Source organism: Musca autumnalis, unplaced genomic scaffold (assembly GCF_047663935.1).
Source record: "Musca autumnalis isolate F117 unplaced genomic scaffold, ASM4766393v1 scaffold_2, whole genome shotgun sequence".
NCBI lineage: Eukaryota > Metazoa > Arthropoda > Insecta > Diptera > Muscidae > Musca > Musca autumnalis.
Window position 1 is genome coordinate 33485556 of NW_027411755.1, and position 21425 is coordinate 33506980.

Here is a 21425-nt window from a genome sequence, read left to right on the forward strand (position 1 = left end):
TGTTGAATTCAGTTTAAAATATGTTTGGGAAATGTTTTGAAATGTTTGCAGATAATTGTTTTCTGGAGGAATCCTGTCATAATGGCCAAAAAGCTCTAAAAGCCTCTAAAATCAGCAGCTATAGGGTGCATCAATAGTTAAAAAATATATTTTTACAGATTTTTGTCGGAAACTCAAAAAATGAGTTGGGGAATCGTACTACTGGTATTACGTATATTGGTGACCTATTTCGGGTATAGAAATAAAAAAACTCTATTTGGACAACTTTAGTGTTTTGAGAATCATTTTATTATTATTTTTACCGATGGTAGTCTATATGATCCTCATTACAACAATATATTTTGTTTCTTGAAGAAGTCCATTTTCCCTGGTCCCAAAGCTTTACAAATTAGTGTTGGGCAATTGAAGGACCTAGTTCAGTGTCCTAGTTCAAAAACGTATGAGTATGAGTGTGATATTACGTATACGCAGTTTGGTCTTACAAACGACCGGTGTTTATTGAACTAGATAGTGAACAGTGCCGTTCAATATAGTTCAATTGGCACAACTCTACTAAAAATACTACAGTGATCTCTGAAATGACTGGTACGTACGACAGCTCTCTGAAGATGTAGCCGACATCTTCCAAACGTTGCACATCATTAAATTTCTCCCAAACGTATATCATGTTTTATATCGGTCTTCGAGTACCTGCCACACAAATATTCATCATTTTTGGTCATAAATTCTATTTAAGTCCTCTTTTGGGATCGATTTGCAATTTTTACCGCAGGTAATCTTTTTGATCCTCATTACAACGGTATTACTTTTTTCTTGGGGAAGTCCATACATTAGGATGTATGGATGCTATGCAATTTCACAAAAATTGAGTTTTGTGTAAACGTGTAAAAAAGTATCACACAGTGCTCTTGAACCAACTTTAAATGGAAGGTGCTTACACCTGGGAAGTTTTTGCAGATTATGAATCTAAAATGTTCATAGATGAGAAAAATCAATAAACCAAAAAAATCGGAAAAAAACTCAACATTGTTGAGTAAGAATCTGAAGAAATTGACCATTCCGACATCTCATTTTGGGAGTAATTTCTTTTCGATAAATAGCGCGCCTTCCAGTCTTATCAGCTGGTCACCATGTAACATAGATGGTTTCGACCACTACGTAGGAAGTATGAACTTGTCCATGAAAAACATAATAATATCGCTGTAAACATTACCGCAATGAGTAGCATCGGAATAAATTGCCAGCGGAAATTCGAACTGCACTTTAGCATAAATGTCGAACTTTTGATGGGTAGGGTATCTCCCCTGGAGAAGACCAATATGGACCATTTTCGAAGTTAAATTACATTTGGACAAAATATTAGAAGATTCAAAGTTTGGACCAAATCGATTGCTTCATTCGGCAGATGTAGGAAACAAATTAGGAGATTTTGTGGGGGAGGTACTCGAAATTTGAACCGTTCGAGGGTTATCGTGCTCCAGCCACTACACATGGTGCCATGGGGGTTTTTACAACATTCGGGCCATTTTCTCAGGATGTATGGTCTTGTCCCTGAAAAAACTTGTACTGTCGTAATGGGGGCAGCGAATGGCGATATCGCCCGTCTTGAAACTTAAAATAAATTTGGACAAAATATTACGAAGGCCAAATTTTGGACCCAATCGGCTGATCCGTTCGAGAGTTATCGTGCGATCCAGCCGGCCATAAAGACATGGCTAAATCGACTCTAAATTGTATAAAATCCGTTTTTTCGTCCAAACATTCGTGGGTTCTAAAACCATTATTTCGATAAGGCACATTTTGCCCATATTAAAGTGTATACATATATCCTCATTAGCATTAATTCAAAAATAATTCAATTTTCAATTAGAGTGGCCAAATTAAAAACTAATTCGAAATTAATTTGGAATTCTCAAATTGCAAGTGAAATGTTTTGATTTTAAACCGAAATTGTTTAAATTACATATAAAATAGTGTACCCTGAGATATATTGAGGTACGCTTAAACGTAGACCCATGTATATTCACAATTTTTGTTGGGATGTTTTGTGACTACTCACTAATGAAAATGTTAGAATGCAACTGACTTCGTTAAAAATGTGGATTAAATCTTATCAACGTACTTTTAATACAGTTTTAATACTCAAAGTATCTTATATTCTGTGACAACATGGGCTATTTGTTTGCCGCCAACGCTTTAACCTCAGCATTTCTGGTAACGAGGGTATATCAGGAATATTGTCAATTATTTCATATTCCATTTCAGAAAAAAAGGATAATTTTTTTTTCGCGCTACATCAACGATTTTTGATATGTAGGTTAAGAAAAAAATTGCCAGTACGAATCTGGTCGCGAGCCAATTTTTAGTTGTTGCGGACTAAAGTTATGGCGCTTTTATTTCGCTTTTTAAGAAAGAAAATATTATAAAAAAAAATATTATTTTAATGAGCACCATTGTTACAAAAAAGTTCTCTCGAAGTGACTTCAGTGTACATAAAATTGATAAATTATTGAATATAAGTCAACTTTTTTCAAAATTAAGGCCAATTTAGTGGTCATAAAATTACATAAAAATTTTTTGTGGATCTAAACTTCACGGCGAATCAAATGAGACTAGAATCGTACAGATTGGTGTTATAGTTTTGATGTTACAGCCAAAATAAACACATATTTTGGTCAAAAAAGAATTTTTTATCTGACAAAATATTTTTTCACATGCACTATGTAGTAGAAAATATTGGAAAAGTCTATAGGAATATTTCCTTCGTTTTGCTTAAATCTCCCACTAAAATGGACGGATTGTGCTTTATTGACATTCAGATTAAAGCTTCCCCATTAGGGAAGGTAATTCGGTTGAGGAGGATATATCTCAAAGCTTCTGAAATGGAAACAGAGGTCAAATAACCCATTTTAATTTATATGCATTTTAAAATACGTGTAAATCGCGTAATTATTAAAATCATTTTGTCCGCATGTTATTTTCATGTACAGCAGGACCATATCTTTTAATTTATATATATTTTTCGAAATTTACATTGGAGGCTAAGATGTAGCATCGGCTGCATCCTAGCATTAAAAAACCTATAAAATATCTCTAATTTGCGCAAAGTGCATACAATTTTTGTCCGCATCCGATTTCAGTGTTCACCATAAAAATCTACATCGATATACATATATCTATGTGAAGGCGTTCAATCAAGAACCGTGGATGTAGCATCACACACTATTTTTTGAGATAAAATGAATGTAGCTCCCTTATAAGTGAAGTTTTCAAATCTCTGTTTCCGCTAAAACGAAGATGCTGTACTAGTTGTTTCATTGCAGTGGAAACGAACCGCAGAAAACGCGATAAAATCCGTGATATTTCCAAAAACAATTTTAGACGATTTTTCTACTTTGGAATTTCTTGTAACTCGCGTTTTAGTAGATGGATTTTCACGGGGAATGATTTATTGGATCAGGAACGTAAAAAACTAAAATGTGCAATCAAGTACGAAGAAATCAAATAGCAATTGTTAAAATTAGGCCCGAAAAATATGATTTTTAGAAAAATGTTCGCACAAAATTTTGGCATTTGGATGCAGATTTCTATGAAGCTGTGCAGACTACATTCACAATATTCCTATCAAATAACTCAGAATCGCAAGTACTACAATCCTATATATAGTTTTTATAAAAACCTGTTAGTCCGGTCAAAATAGACATTGAAATAGCAAAAATTCCCACAGAGCTGAATTTTGGTGGAAAGCTAGGGTTTGCCATTAGAAGCAATGTCCTAAAAGTCCCCATCGATCCCATGTGTGCAAAAAAAAAAAATATTCGGGGTCAAAGGTCAAATTTTAAGGGTTTTTAGGTTTTCGGATTTATTTTTTGAAAACGGTTGATCTAATCAAAAAGTGACTAAAGTAAATATTGTAGACAGAAAAATTATCTACAAGTTTGGTTTTTATAATTTTTTTCCTAGAAGGAACCATTCTTGAGATAAAGCTGTTTCAAAAAAACACATGATTTTTATGCACTTATAAGGGAAATATGCTCATATTCAGACGAACCGGCTAAAATAAGCGAAGTAATCGGGTCTGTCCCCCAAAAAATTTATATATTTTTTTGAGGAGCGAAATTATAGCTATCTTCTAAAAAAAATTCCAACAAAATCGGAGCGTGTTTAGTAGAGTTATTCAATGTTAGAGTAATTTTATGCAAAAATAGCCAATTTAACCCACATGTATAATCGAAAGCCCAACAGGAACGACCCCAACGAAAACTCTCCGATTTTTTCAAGTTTTGTCCGAAGGTAGGGTTTGTTGCGCTGATTACGGAAATGTATAATTTTCAACGGTTGCGGATCCGGTTCGCCGGTTATTCGACCAGAAAGGAAAAATTTAAAAACCGGGTTAGACCCGGTTCTACTGAACCGATTACTGCAAAGTGGATATCGTTTGAAAGCTTACGGAAGTATCTAACACATACTTTCTCTCTCGTTACTTTAACCGGTTCGCCTCACAATGTACTTACGCGGCTAATTTTTTATTTGACCTTCAGATCGCGATATCTCGAAAATGGTAAGTCTTCTTAAGAATCATAAAGACCACTCTTGTAGACAATTATTAAATCTACAACTTTTACTTTAGCCAGCTTTTGCTAAGTCTTACCGTTTTTGAGAAAAATTAAAAAAACTGAATAATGCCTCCAAAAATGACCTTTGACACCGAATAACTTGTTTTGCACACATGGGATCGGTGGGGACTTTTAGGACGTTGCTTCTAATGGCCAACCCTAGCTCTCCACCAAAATTCAGCTTTGTGGGAATTTTTGCTATTTCCCCCTTATACGCATGTCTATTTTGACCGGACTATGTTTGCGGAATGAAATTAGAAGCAAATTTCAAAAAACACTGTAAATCTGGCTTCAAAATTTCGTCATCATTTAATGGTAGAAGCAGACGAAATTTTGAAAAGTAATACATTAGTGAGATGATCCTCATTTAGTTTGCTTCTGCTTTTACTTCGACAGGAAACTCGAGATAAGTGTGGTTTACTCACAAATAGAGAGATAACAAAAAAAGACATGTTGGCTTCAACCCACTTTCACCATTTTTTTAACATAAATATAGCCTCTTACTTTTAAGGCCAATATTTTTTGCCACGTCCAAAAACATTTCATTTTATGCAAAAGTATTTAATTTGTATAATATACAATCACGAGTCGCGAGTTATAAAGGGGTAAACCTTGGCTTCAACGATGTTAAATTTTCAAAAATATTGGTGATATACACTTTGACATGACCAAAAATGTGCCTCATCGAAATAACGGTTTTATACCCCAAGTATGTTTGGACGAAATTCGATTCAGTCAATTTGGAGTCGTTTTAGCTTTATCCGTCTGTCTGGCTGGAGCGCACGATAATTGTCGAACGGATTAACCGATTCGAACCAAATTTAGTTTAAGTTCGAAGATGGGTCATGTCGGTCCACTCCTTCGGGTACATTCCACACAAAGGTTCCAAATTGTTTTCTTAAATGGTGTGAACGACAACTGTGCACATCGTATAGTTCCTTCCAGATACATGTCGGGTTCGAATATGGACTATATCCGCCCACTCCTTCGGGTACTTCCCACACATAATTCGGAAATAGTTAACTTAAAGAGTTCCTCTCGGATCGTTTTGAAATTGTTTTTCAACATGTTGTCCTTGCGGCTCCCTTTACGAAGGTAAAATTTTTTTCGGGCGCAATTCAATACTTCCGGAGAATAGCCTAAACTCTCCAAGAACCCTGACCGCACGAAACAAAATGGAAAATCTGTAAAATAACTCTCGCAGGGAGTTTTTGATTGCTCTAAACTTTGCACATTGTATTATTTCACCCAGTCATGTATCAGGTTGGAATATGGACTATATCGGTTCACTCCTTCGGCTACCTCCCACACAAAATTCAGAGGGAGTAAAATTTAAGGGCTCTTCTCGGATCGTGTTGAAATTGTTTCATTAGGTTGTCTTAGCGGCCCCTTTACTATGGTAATTTTTTTCCGGAGTAATTCCATACTTCCTGATATAATGGCCCAAATGCTCCAAAAACCCTGTCGACACATACTAAAATGGCTAGTGTGAAAGAAACTCTCAAACTTTTTCAAAAATTTCCTACAAATTTAGTTTAACGTAATTTAATATTTCGGATCAGAAGTTTGCTCACTAAAAATGGTATATGCCAATGATTTGGTATAGGTACCAAAACATTGCACGTATTTTAAAGCAAACACGTGATACAAAATCAATATATTTTTTGGTCAGAGGCTCTCCGTCAGCACAGCTGACTGATACTTTTTCATTTCTTTTAATCTATTTCACCGGAATTCCTATAGGGCTATTGTTCTACTCAGAATACAGAAGTAATGTACGATACTCTGGTCTGGTATTGCGTTTTCTAAAATTATATAGTGTATGGTATACACTATCAGCCCATAGGTTGCAATCATGAGAATTTGTGTTAAAATAATTCGTATCGACAAACATATTCTGTGGGAGAATTAGGCTAGCTTCACTTCTTTAGCAAACATATCCGCATGAATAAAAGGTATTTCAAAATAATAACATGTTTCTACAAACGTTTGTATTACGAATAACTTACACGAATTAACATGTTTCCACGAAACCATTCGTAACTAACAGAAACATATCGCTCATTTACGCAACGAGTGGCATAAGTCAAAAATGCGTTTTCTGAGTTAGCAATTTCTATTTTTTCTATGACTTCTACTTTATCTTCTGTCAAATTTTCAAACTCTAAAACTCGACGAGTTACAGCTCATTTACTACGAGTTTCAACACAAAAGTTTTTTGAGTTTATGAAGCACAAAACACTTCAAATCTTGCTGATCTTGCACAGTAATTTATCACTGATATCTGGCTAGCTGTTTGCAAAATGTGGCCCTAGTAATTATTTTAGTTTTAGTTTAATAATCTTTTTAAGTGGGGAAGAAAAATTTTAATAGCCAACTTAAAACGCGTTTTTTCTCGAAACTGGATTTTTTTGTAATGTGTCACCCTTTGAGTAAATGAGCGATATGTTCTTACATTTTGTTTCCTTGTTTTCAGTGAAATTTGAACAAATAACAAATATAATATACATGCATTAAATGGACAGGAAAAACAATAGCCTTAACTTTAAATGTATGCATATTTTCCATTAAATCTAAAAATTTTAGTATTTTCAATTCAGTTTTCAATACATTATTTTCAAAATTGAAGAGAGAGATAGAAATGTGTGTGGAATTAAGAAGGAAATATCACCTTCTTCCTTCTGCACCTATATAAAACGTTCAGTTCATTACTTTTTATACCCTCAGCATTTATGCTAATGAGGGTATATACACTTTCATACGGTCAAAATTAACCTCATCGAAATAATGGTTTTAGACCCTAATTATGTTTGGACGAAATCCGTTTCAGACAATTTGGAATTGATTTAGCCATGTTCGTCCGTCTGTCTGTCTGGCTGGGTACCTCCCACACAAAATTTCGGATAAGTTCAGTTTAGGACCTGCTCTCGAATCGCTTTGAGTTTTGTTTTAGAAACTTATATTTACTGCCCCCATACAACGGTACAAGTTTCATCAGGCGCAAGTCCATACTACCTGAGAAAATAGCCTGAAAGTTGCACAAAACCCCTATGACACCGTGTGAGGTGGTTGGAGTGCAAGATAACTCTCGAACGGATCTGCCGATTGGGTCCAAAATTTGGCCTTAGTAATATTTTGTCCAAACATAGTTTAAGTTCGAAGATAAGCCATATCGGTCCACTCCTTCAGGTACCTCCCACAAAAGTTCAAAAATGTTCGGAAAAATTGTTCGTACGTTAACACTTGAAGGGAGTAGCCGAATTAGTCCATACTTTACACATTCTAATACATCTACCAGATATAGATCAGGTTCAAATATGGACTATATTTGTCTACTCACTAGGTTACCTCCCACACAAAATTTAAGATAACTTCACTTTAGACCTGTTCCCGAATCTTTTGATTTTTGTTGAAGCAACTTGCATTTGCTGCCTCCAGTACGACGGTAAAAAGTTTTAACACTGTGCAAAGCAAGAAATTTAGACTTAAGGCAGAGGGAAGGGGTTGTTAAATGATTTTCCATCCTCACGGTCATGATGCCATCTTAAATGAAATTGGAGAGAGACATTCTATTTATTTTTTTCCAACTGGGGGACTATACACATTGTTCCCATTAGAAGTAAAAAGAGCAAGTAATATTTCCAAACTAGTATTAATATTTTCTTAACATTTATAATAAATTTCATTGCAGATTAATTGGGTCAAAGTCCTATAGTATTTTTCGTTCTTTTAATAATTTCAATACTCTTGAAAAAATACATAGTATGGATGTATGTGTCTATTTCAATGTTTCATTCATAAAAACAAAATAACGTAATTTGTTTTGTCAAGGCATTATTACAACCGAAAATAATCCCACGCGAACAAAAAAGTTGTGTGTTTCCGGCGAAATATTTTTATTTCTATTTAAATGCCACTAAAATGTCTGCGATTTTAGAATGAAAATGAAAAAAAAAAGAAAAATACAACAAACTATACTGTCAAAAATATTTTTTTTTGCAGAATGAATGTCAAGCATAGTCGTTACCTGAATATTTTCTTATCATAAATTCTATTGTTTTTGTGGAAATAAAATTTTGAGAAAAAATCGTGTTGAAATGTTCAAAGAAAATATGCCAAAAATTTGGTAATGAAATTTGAAAAAAATAAAAATAATTCAAAAAAATTTGAATAAAGCGTTAAAAAAAAACAAAAATACTAAAATTGTTCAATTTTTACAATAATAATTGTGGATGTAATTTCTCTGGCGGTTGTTAAGAAGAATCAACAATCAACATAAACTAAGGTAAGTTAGAGGAAACGTTATAATTTAAATGTCCCTATTGACGTCAGAATTTCAATTAACCTTTATTTGTAAAATAAAAATTACTTTGTGAAAGAAAAATAATTTTTTGGTCGTGTTGTCTCAATTCATTCAAATAACACTGTGACACAAAATGGGGGTGAAAATCTGGGCATGAAAGCCCTTGCTTTAAGAACCGCTATAAAAGTATAACAAGATGACGTTTTTATACCCTCCACCATAGTATGGAGGGTATATTAAGTTTGTCATTTGCGACCCTATAAAGTATATATATTCTTGATCAGGATAAAATTCTAAGACGATCTAGCCATGTCCGTCTGTTGTAATCACTCTAGCGTCCGCAATAATTGAGATAGAGTGCCGAAATTTTGCACCCGAGGGTCTTTTTTCCATAGGCAGGTCAAGTTCGAAGATGGGCTATATCGGTCCACTCTTTGGTATAGCCCCCATATAACAGTACCCCCGAATTTGAGGTATTTTGACGTTCTTCGCCACATTTGCAGACCGAATTAGCTATAATTTGGCACTTAGGGTTCCTAGTGATCAACAAACTTATACCCTAAAAGATATGGGCATAGGTCCATGTTTTGGTATAGTCCCCATATAACGGTACCTCCCGATTTTCGGTATTTTGAGAATTTTAGCCACAATTTTAAACCGAACTATTTGCAATTTGACATTTGAGGTTCTCAGTGGTCAAGAAACATCTCCACCAAACATCGTCAACATAGGTCCATGCTTTGGTATGTCCCCCTTATAACCGTACATCCCGATTTTAGGTGTTTTGAGAATTTCAGCTACAATTTTTAACCGAACTAGCTGTAATTTGCCATTTGAGGTTCTCAGTGGTCATGCAATATCTCCACCAAACATCGTCAACATAGGTCCATGTTTTGATATAGCCCCCATATAACGGTACCTCCCGATTTTCGGTATTTTTAGAATTTTAGCCACAATTTTTAAGCGAACTATCTGCAATTTGACATTTGAGGTTCTCAGCGGTCATGAAACGTCTCCACGAAACATCGTCAACATAGGTCCATGTTTTGGTATAGCCCCCATATATCGGTACCTCCCGATTTTCGGTATTTTGAGAAATTTTAGCTACAATTTTTAACCGAACTAGCTGTAATTTGCCATTTGAGGTTCTCAGTGGTCATGCAATATCTCCACCAAACATCGTCAACATAGGTCCATGTTTTGGTATAGCCCCATATAACGGTACCTCCCGATTTTCGGTATTTTTAGAATTTTAGCCACAATTTTTAACCAAACTATCTACAATTTGACATTTGAGGTTCTGAGTGGTCACCAGACGTCGTCAACATAGGTCCATGTTTTGGTATGGCCCCCTTATAACCGTACCTCCCGATTTTCGGTATTTTGAGCATTTTAGTTACAATTTTAAACAGAATTAGCTGTAATTTGGCATTTGAAGTTCTCAGTGGTCATGAAACATCTCCACCAAACATCGTCAACATAGGTCCATGTTTTGGTATAGCCCCCACATATCGGTACCTCCCGATTTTCGGTATTTTTAGCTACAATTTTTAACCGAACTAGCTGTAATTTGACATTTAAGGTTCTCAGTGGTCATGAAACGTCTCCACGAAACATCGTCAACATAGGTCCATGTTTTGGTATAGCCCCCATATATCGGTACCTCCAGATTTTCGGTATTTTGAGAATTTTAGCTAAAATTTTTAACCGAACTAGTTGTTATTTGCCATTTGAGGTTCTCAGTGGTCATGAAACATCACCACCAAACATCGTCAGCATAGGTCCATGTTTTGGTATAGCCCTCATATAACGGTACCTCCCGATTTTCGGTATTTTGAGAATTTTAGCTACAGTTTTTAACCGAAATAGCTGTAATTTAACATTTGAAGTTCTCAGTGGTCATAAAACATCTCCAACGAAACATCGTCAACATATGTCCATGTTTTGGTATAGCCCCCATATAACGGCATCTCCCGATTTTCGATATTTTGAGAATTTTAGCTGCAATTTTTAACGGAACTAGCTGTAATGATAATGAGAATTTTCAACAACAACTTATACCCTAAAAGATATGGGCATAGGTCCATGTTTTGGTATAGTCCCCATATAACGGTACCTCCCGATTTTCGGTATTTTGAGAATTTTAGCCACAATTTTAAACCGAACTATTTGCAATTTGACATTTGAGGTTCTCAGTGGTCAAGAAACATCTCCACCAAACATCGTCAACATAGGTCCATGCTTTGGTATGTCCCCCTTATAACCGTACATCCCGATTTTAGGTGTTTTGAGAATTTCAGCTACAATTTTTAACCGAACTAGCTGTAATTTGCCATTTGAGGTTCTCAGTGGTCATGCAATATCTCCACCAAACATCGTCAACATAGGTCCATGTTTTGATATAGCCCCCATATAACGGTACCTCCCGATTTTCGGTATTTTTAGAATTTTAGCCACAATTTTTAAGCGAACTATCTGCAATTTGACATTTGAGGTTCTCAGCGGTCATGAAACGTCTCCACGAAACATCGTCAACATAGGTCCATGTTTTGGTATAGCCCCCATATATCGGTACCTCCCGATTTTCGGTATTTTGAGAAATTTTAGCTACAATTTTTAACCGAACTAGCTGTAATTTGCCATTTGAGGTTCTCAGTGGTCATGCAATATCTCCACCAAACATCGTCAACATAGGTCCATGTTTTGGTATAGCCCCATATAACGGTACCTCCCGATTTTCGGTATTTTTAGAATTTTAGCCACAATTTTTAACCAAACTATCTACAATTTGACATTTGAGGTTCTGAGTGGTCACCAGACGTCGTCAACATAGGTCCATGTTTTGGTATGGCCCCCTTATAACCGTACCTCCCGATTTTCGGTATTTTGAGCATTTTAGTTACAATTTTAAACAGAATTAGCTGTAATTTGGCATTTGAAGTTCTCAGTGGTCATGAAACATCTCCACCAAACATCGTCAACATAGGTCCATGTTTTGGTATAGCCCCCACATATCGGTACCTCCCGATTTTCGGTATTTTTAGCTACAATTTTTAACCGAACTAGCTGTAATTTGACATTTAAGGTTCTCAGTGGTCATGAAACGTCTCCACGAAACATCGTCAACATAGGTCCATGTTTTGGTATAGCCCCCATATATCGGTACCTCCAGATTTTCGGTATTTTGAGAATTTTAGCTAAAATTTTTAACCGAACTAGTTGTTATTTGCCATTTGAGGTTCTCAGTGGTCATGAAACATCACCACCAAACATCGTCAGCATAGGTCCATGTTTTGGTATAGCCCTCATATAACGGTACCTCCCGATTTTCGGTATTTTGAGAATTTTAGCTACAGTTTTTAACCGAAATAGCTGTAATTTAACATTTGAAGTTCTCAGTGGTCATAAAACATCTCCAACGAAACATCGTCAACATATGTCCATGTTTTGGTATAGCCCCCATATAACGGCATCTCCCGATTTTCGATATTTTGAGAATTTTAGCTGCAATTTTTAACGGAACTAGCTGTAATGATAATGAGAATTTTAGCTACAATGTTGTCTATTCAAAAATAATCGTCAATATAGGTCCATGTTATGGTATACCCCCCCATATAACTGTACCTCCCGATTTTCGGGAATTTTCAGTGTCACGAAATTTCTTCACTAAAATTCGCCAACATGGGTCCGTTTTTGAGGGTCTACATTGTTTTGATGAAACTACCCTCAATTTGACTCTTAGAGTTCCCTGCAGCTATAAAACTTTTCCGCCAAAAAATTTAAAGATAGGTTGACTCTATGATATAGCTCCGTAGGTGGTACCTTTCACCTAGCTAAACACATTTTTTTAGATAAGATTAGATAACACTGTGCAACAAATGGAGGTGAAAATCTGGGGCACGGAAAATTCCTCTTAGGGAAAAAAGGCCTTGGTGAGTATATTATGAACCCCGAAGGACCGATCCGCCGTGAGTCGAACTTCCGCGCTATGGCGTGATGAAATTTTTGTTAGAGACCCTGTGGGCCATTAGGAATTAGCGTTATATCTTTGTTCATTGTTGCTTAAGTGCTCTACAAAAACAACAAACAAAGATATAATGCTAATTCTTGATGGCTTACAGGGTATCTTGCAAAAACTTCATCACGCCATAACGCGGAAGGTCGACTCACGGCGCATCTGTCCTTCGGGGTTTTTAATATACACACACCAAGGGCTTTCATCTCCGAAAGGAATTATCTCTGCCCCAACATTTGTGTTCACAGTGTAATTAAAGCAATAGTGGGAGGAGAATTGTGAAAGGACCCTAATTATTCCATTTTAATTAAGACTATTGTATGGTGGAGGGTATAAAAAGTCCGGCCCGGCCGAACTTAACGACTTTTTACTTGTTCAACTTCGAAATGTTCTGCAAAAATGTCGCTCAGAAAATTTAAAGTACGATTCTCATTGACAACTAATCGATTTTGTCGGCGGATCTGTCCTTCGGGATTCTTAATATACTCGCCAAGAGCTTTCATCCCCAAAAGGAATTATCTCTGCCCCAAAATTTCGGTTCACAGTGTAAATTAAAAATAAGGTTCTTTTTCGTTTTTAAACATTTGTTTTCCCACACCCAAATTTCATTTCCCTCATTTCAACTTGTTTTTTTTTTCTTTTTATTGAAAATAAATCAGAAACCTTTTAAAAACTCCTCTTAACTGCAATATGTTAATGACAAAAACTTAGTTGGTAATAACATATTTTTTCCTCAATGGGTCCTTTTTTGAAATTGTAACGCAGCCACAACTTTGTTGAAATACATTTTTATATTCTTGTCTACAGCTAGACCACTAATTATGCCACAAGAACGCATACAGACGCCGTTTTCAAATTAAAGTTAAAGAAAAAAAAAAACAAATACTTTTTTCTTTTTAGACATTCCATTTGAACGACAAAAGTAAAACTTCAAGAAACTTTAGGTCAAATTGCTGGTAATTAGTGGAGAACTTAAGTGGAAAATGGAAATGTGACGTAAAACTGAAATGACACAAAGTAAGAAAGAAAAAACAAAAACGTTTAGAAAAAATTTTTAGTCAATTATATTTTTGGTTACAATGACAAGAAAAAAAGTTGCTGCTAAAAGTTGCAACCCTTTGGGGAACAAATTGTAGACAAAATAATGGAATAAAATTAAAATACTTGAAATTTTACAAAAACTCGCTTGCATTTGATGTTTTTGCTTTGAGTTGTTTTTTCTTTTCTTTAAAAATGGCCTTTGTATTTTCACCATTTCCCAAAACGACATTTAATTGCACACAAACACAGAAATTGTTGTTTTCCTGCAAAAGTAACTGCACTTAAAGGGTCATTGTGCAAAGCACTTTTATCGTTTTCTTTAAATGGGTTTTCTTTATTGGTATTTGATAGTCTCGATAAGTGTTGGCTGTGTATTTGTGGATTTTTGTTAGAGGAATATTTTTGGGGCAGACAGTTAAGAACGACTGGAAATTTGTTTTTGTGTTTTGAAACCATTTAAGAATGGGTTAAGAAAATAGTAACTCTGTCTAAGGGAATGATAGACAAGAAGTGTCAGTTTCTTTAAAACCTGATGATAGCCTTTCACCAGAGTATGGAGAGTATATTATGTTTGTTTTTGCGTTTGTAACACATTAAAATAATCATCAGCGACCCTATAAAGTCTATATGTATGTATATAGTAATCATTCGAACTCCACTACCAAATATGACTTAGAATTTTTGTAAAAAATCGTAGTTTAATACAAAATATTCACGAAAATCAAAGTGTACAATCATTGATAAAAATTGATTTTAAATTTTAAATCGCGAAAATTGCATCCAATATCACTGTGCAAATTTTGTTCCTATTTTATTATTAGATAGCTAATAAAACAGCAACAAATATGTACAAGAAACTCCTCCCTGTTGGGTGCCTCTAGTGACTGGCTTCCTTACGGAAATCTATCCAATGTTACAATTGATTAGTCTGCTTTCCAGCATTCTATCAATCCAATTTGTAAGGATCAGGGTTTCTGATTCTTGCCGACTTCGAGGGTAGTTTTCAATACCGCTCAAAATGAATAAAATATGTACTAGTTTACTATTTTTCTTATATGTTTTCTTTTTCATAAGATATTCCTTGAGAGAAAATTCGTGCAATATAATACTCAACTACACAAAACGTGCATTTAAATCTTGAATTTATCTCATTGGAATGAAAACCCAATAAACCGTTAATAACACTATGCAACATTGAAAATGCAAATAACTTCTAGTATGAATTTTTTGAAAGTACATATTTAGGCTACAAAAACCCTCGATGGGTTTTGTCCTGTCAGATTTTATAAGCTCATCTAAACCGGGCAAAAATTATTTTTTTTGCATTTATCGGGCCTTTATCTAAGAAACGAACAAAATTTGGCCTTGATGTATTTACCAATATTGTAGCCCTAAAGAAGTATAACTTATCTGTACAAGAAAAACTCTATCTAGAGCATAAAAATCGATAAAATACACTGTGCAAAAAAATGGAGCTGGAGGTCTGGGGGGGGGGGGGTGGAAACTACTTGAGGGGTGAAAGCCCTTCATGAGTATTTACAGAACTCCAAAGGGCAAATCCACCGTGAGTTGAACTTTTAAGTTACGGCGTGATGAATTTTTCACTGGAGACCCTATAAGCCATCAGAAATTAGCTTTACATCTTCTTCGCTGTTGTTTTGGCTTATTTTTGATATGACATGTCTTCAGTCAAATCTAATAAGGATCATTATCGTAGAACATTTTGACAGTCTAACTCGCTTCCTTCCATGTCATTTTCGTCCTTTATTTCAAGAGCCGCAATAAAAGTACCTCAAGATGACATTTTACAGCTTCGACATGTTCTGCAAAAATGTCGCTCAGAAAATTTTAGGTCATTGACAACTAATCGATATTGGTGCGTTTTCATGGTCTTTTTGCATTTACCCTGTTTTTGTTCAAAAAACTACGGTGCGCTCCGGAGCGTTGCCGGAATGACACCATCCGGTTCAAGAAATTTATAGGGTTGAAAAGTATTGATTGCCCAAGAATTCCTTGAATTATTATCAGAAGTGTAGCTTTTATTCGTATAATAGAATATAATTGTTCCAAAAAAATCGCATACGGGACAAGGGATACTTCTCTCATATCACTGAGTGCACCCCGATTATTACAAGGCTATGAGAAGCTTTAACCTTACTTATTTTTATACCCTCAGCATTTATGCTAACGAGGGTATATACACTTTCATACGGGCAAAATGTGCCTCATCGAAATAATGGTCTAACCCCAAGTATGTTTGGACGAAATGTGTTTCAGACAATTTGGAGTCGATTGAGCAATGTCCGTCCGTCTCTTTGTCTGTCTGGCTGGCTGGCTGGAGCGCACGATAACTCTCGAACGGATGAACCAAATCGGTTCAAATTTTGGCTTTCGTGATATTTTGCCCAAACTTAGTTCAATTTCGAAGATGGCTATATCGGTCCACTCCTTCCGGTACCTCCCCCATGAAATTTCGAAAATGTTCGGAAAATTTGTGCGCACGATAACTCTTGAAGGGAGTAACCGATTTGGTCCATACACGCAGAGAAAAAAATATGATTGATCCAACAATATTCGAAGAGCAAAATATGTATTGTAAAGATATTGTTAAATTCCAAATGTAGTATTGTGATTTCAACAATTGGGTTTTGTTAAATCCAAAAATAGTTTTTGTCAACTGGGCAATAGTTTTCTCTTTTCTTGGACAATGTTTTCTCTTCTCTCGCTATTCGATGCCATGTTGAAAAAAACAATTATGGTGAGTTTTGTTTGTATGACATGATGCCTTTATCTTTGTTTTTGTGTGTATGTATACCAACAATGAGACTCTTGTTTTTATTTGTTTCTGTTTTGTTTCATTCTTCTATCTTCATTGTGCTTTGAGGTTTGGTGTTATACCGGAGTTTGTTATGGTGTTTAATTATTCCTTATGTTGTGGTGGGTGCTTGTGGCTTTTTGTTTGTCTTTGTTGTCAGCCAATGCAGCAAACCATGTATTGTGTTCATCAATGATTGCAATATTATAGGCGACATTTATATCCAAGTTATGTGAAAAGTGTATATGAGAAGTATATACACTCAAATCAAACATTTCTGGGCTGGTTTTCTGGGTTGACAATACTTTTTGTGAACAAAATTAGATTATGATAGTTTCTACAATCGGTATTGCTAACGATTTTTACAATCTTGCGGAAATTCGAAAGTTGTTTTTGTTTTCTATGTTTGGAACAAAAGATGGTATTTTTGGATTTGGATTACAATGTTTGAACAAAACAAATACATTTTTGGAATCAAAACAGATATTTTTGTTCCAACAAAAGCGAAAAATATTTTTTCTCTGCGTGTACACATCGTGAAATGTGTACCATACTAAGATAAGGTTTCAATATGGACTCAATCGGTCCACTCCTTCGGCTACCTCCAACACAAAATTTCGGAAAAGTTCAGTTTAGCGACTGCTCTCGAATCGCTTTGATTTTTGTTGTAGCAACTTATACTCACTGCCCCCCATACGACGGTACAAGCTTCATCAGGGGCAAGTCCATACTTCCTGAGAAAATAGCCTGAATGGTGCAAAAAACCCCTGTGACACCGTGTGTAGTGGTTGGAGCGTAAGATTACTCTCGAACGGATCTGCCGCATCGGTCCAAAATGTGGCCTTCGTAATATTTTGTGCAAACTTAGTTTAAGTTCGAAGATAAGACATATCGGTCCGCTCATTCAGGTACCTCCCCCACAAAAGTTCAAAAATGTTCGGAAAAATTGTGCGTACGATAACTCTTGATGGGAGTGACAGATTTGGTCCATACTTTACACATCCTAATATATCTACCAGGTATAGGTCAGGTTCGAATATGGACTATATTTGTCCACTCCGTCGGGTACCTCCCACACACATTTTTGAATAAATTCACTTTAAGACCTGCTCCCGAATCACTTTTTTTGTTGAAGCAACTTGCATACGCTGCCTCAATTATGACAGTAAAAGTTTTTTCAAGGGCAAGTCCATACTTCTTTAGAAAAAGCCCGAAAGTTGTAAAACCCCCTATGGCACCATATGTAGTGACTGGAGAGCTCGAACCGAATACTGCATTCGTCCACACTTTGTACATCGTAATATTTCTTCGAATATTAGATGAAATTCGAAGGTGGAAGGAGTGGACCTTCCGGTACCTCCCTCACAAAAGTTCGAAAATATTCGCTAAAATGGTACTCTAAATATTGTCGACACTCAGCTTAAAAAACCCTATCTATCGATATCCCCGCAAATGTTTGTGCTTTAATCCTATCCATATTGTTTTGAAAACCACCCTAAATACGTAAGTTTTTTTTTTTTTTTTGGAAAAAAAAGTATTTCAATCCAGGAGGAGGGTATATCTCTGTCGGCAATGTCGACTGATACTTTTTTACTTGTTCTATTCAAACCTTTATCATTTTGGCACTAAACATTTAACGGTCATATGTACATACATGTTCACCACGATAAATTTATCGATTTTATAATTATAAATTTGCTTCATGACGATCTGGCAACTCCAATTTTTATGTTGAACCACTTGTCTCATAAAATGGGTCTCAAGAAGCTTGATATTAACAAGTTTTTTCTAATGCGTTCTTTTGCAATTAATCTTCCGAGAGTGAACATCATAATCCTGATCAAAAGTTGACAGTTATAACCTCTAAATCTATAAACGGCATAGCATTTCCCAGTTTTAATTAATTACAAGTTTTAATTGATTTTAAAAAAAGTAATTAAATTTTACAAACATATTGAAAAGTGTTAATGTATATCATAATTTAGGCGGTATTGTACACCACGAGGGAGCAGCCTTAACACTCGTTGGTAACAACTGTACCTGTCTACTGCTGTTGGATTTTGTTAAGAACTTCCAAATCCCATAAAACCAAAAGAAACTTTGTGAGGCGAACACCTTTAACGATCATTCAGACTTGTGAAACATTCTAAATTTTGGTACTAGTACAAAGTTTCATAATCGCCTGATGAAAGTTCCGTAATCATCTAATGAACGCTCCATAATCGTCTGATGAAAATTCCGTAATCATCTTATGAAAGTTCCATAATCATCGCTATTTAAAAGGAATACTCTTCGTCATCATTATTCTCGTCAGGATAACTACAATCATCAGTACTACTACATAACTACAATCATCATTTCACGGGTAAATTTCCTGGAAAGATCGATCGACAAGTTCAGAACACAAATTTAAACCATCTTTGATATGATGAAAACTCAACATTTCGGTATGATAAAATTATAGTATTGCATCGATAAAATGTTCAGTCCCAATAGTATTTATAAGAAAATATTTCGAATTGTTATCAAATGTTACATTTCCCATTATTTTATTCTGTTTCAAACCAAAAATCTCGGTTTTCAGCCCTAAGTTTCATCTCCACTAAAATCTTAATTTGCAAGAGAAAAAAAGAGAAAAAATAATTGTAATTGTATATCAATTTAAAAGCCAACAAAAATTGTTCATTTAAGTTCATATTTTCGTATAGCCCAGATACCTCCGAACTAGCTGTTAATGACATTTGAAGTTCCCACGTTATGTAGCGATTTTCGGTATTTTGAGGATTCTAGATACAATTTTTAACCGAATTAGGAGTTATTTGACATTAAAGGCTACCATCAAAAACTGTCAACATAGATCCATGTTTTATTATAACCCCTATATAACGGTACCTCCCAATTTCTAGCCCACCAAAAATTGTCAACATACATAGTTAGATATAGGCAACATAAAAAAGGGCCTACCGAATGAAACATTTTATGTACATTATCTGACATTTTAACGTACCCACTTAAAGTTGGGGACAGGAATGAAAACTAATCATTCCATTTTAGTTCAGAATATTTTATGGTGGAGGGTATGAAAAGTTCGGCCCGGCCGAACTTAAAGCTTTTTTACTTGTTATTTCTTATCCGATTGGACTAAAATTTTGGATCTAGGCGTTTTGAGGGTCAATTTTTCGATTTTTGGGGTCATATCAAAAACATGCAAAAAATATGCTAAATATATGCAAAAAATATGCTAATTATGCAAATGTTTTTTGACGAAAATCGTCAACTAAATTTGGAAAATAATAAAAAAGCGTTCTAAATTAAGTTTTTTGCCGTTTAACACAGTTGTTTGCAGATTATTATGTTATTGAGACTCTCCAGATATTCCACCGCAGCAATAAATCTGGACTAATAAGAATTAAATCAGTTTTCACAAGGTGAGAAAATGTCAAATAACCCAGCATTCCTATTACAACATAAGTTGCTTCCTATACAAATGTAGGTAATGGAAAATTTTCAAAAACACTATCAGAAATGTCAAAATCAACGTAACCAAATACGGTGATAGTTTCTACTCGCCAAAATTGTCTAGCAGTAAAACAAAGGAACTGGAGTTAGTCATCGCAATTTTTGTTTAAATTAAAGCGCAGTTTTTTCTAGTTTTTGGAAAAGGGTTTGTTTTTTAGCACAAGGAGGGAAAAAGTACTATAATACCATTTACGATTCCAGGTTCTGGGATATAACTATAATTAGAAGTATACGTTTTGAATATCCACATATTAGATTTGAATATATCTTATAGTGTTTAGTTCTTTATTCAGTATATACAGACATAAATTGGCAATTTCTGTTCTAACTGCCGCTTCCATATTGATGACATGGTTTTAGTTTAATGCACTAAAAATACATAATTTTATAATATCGATCTATATTGTACGCATACAACCGCTTAATGCAGAATTGGGAAATGTTCACTCCTCAGCGAAAAGTAATGCATTATTGTTATACCCTTCCACGATGAATAATACGCAAATTGAAGAACACCCAATGATTAGTGCAAAATGACATCACTTACAAAAACCACACAATAGCGTGATAGTGGTAAAATAAGTCAAAAACCTTGGAATTATCTTTAACATGGCAAAACCACTCACATATTTCTGCTAGAAAAGCATTTGGAATGCTAAAAAATATAGTTCATTCATTCCTGCTACAGAAAAACAATTTTGATAACACAGTCGAAAAGTCGTAACCCTTTTGTATACACAATTGTTTAATTTATACCTGTCCGTGTACTCGATAATTTTTACTAATAATTACCAATGCTTCGACAGTTGTTTAATGGAGAAGTTGGTAAAAAAATAGTTTCAGCAACATTTAGTGAAAATTAGGACAAACCTTTAATGACACGTTAGTCTTGTTGTATAGGATATAAATACATAAATATTAAGATTAAGATTATTAAGAAAAATATTCGCCGCAATATTGTCATTAAAGTTGCCAAATGCACTATACACCTAAAAGGCAAAGATTTCAAGGAATATTAATTTACAAAACGATGAAATTCCACATCTGTCTCTTGTTTTGCTTACATCCTGATGTAAACTTTAAAAATGTCATATTAGCTAGCTCTACTTTCACAAT

The 21425-nt window shown here is 34.9% G+C and overlaps 1 protein-coding gene across 1 annotated transcript in view; it reads left to right on the forward strand.

Moving 5' to 3' along the window:
• rk (G-protein coupled receptor rickets) overlaps positions 1-21425 on the forward strand; it is a 244405-nt gene that overhangs the window by 4220 nt on the left and 218760 nt on the right. Inside the window, exon 2 of the mRNA XM_073967502.1 lies at positions 8619-8901. The gene's annotated coding sequence lies outside the window, so the exon portion shown is untranslated. The remainder of the gene's footprint in view (positions 1-8618; positions 8902-21425) is intronic.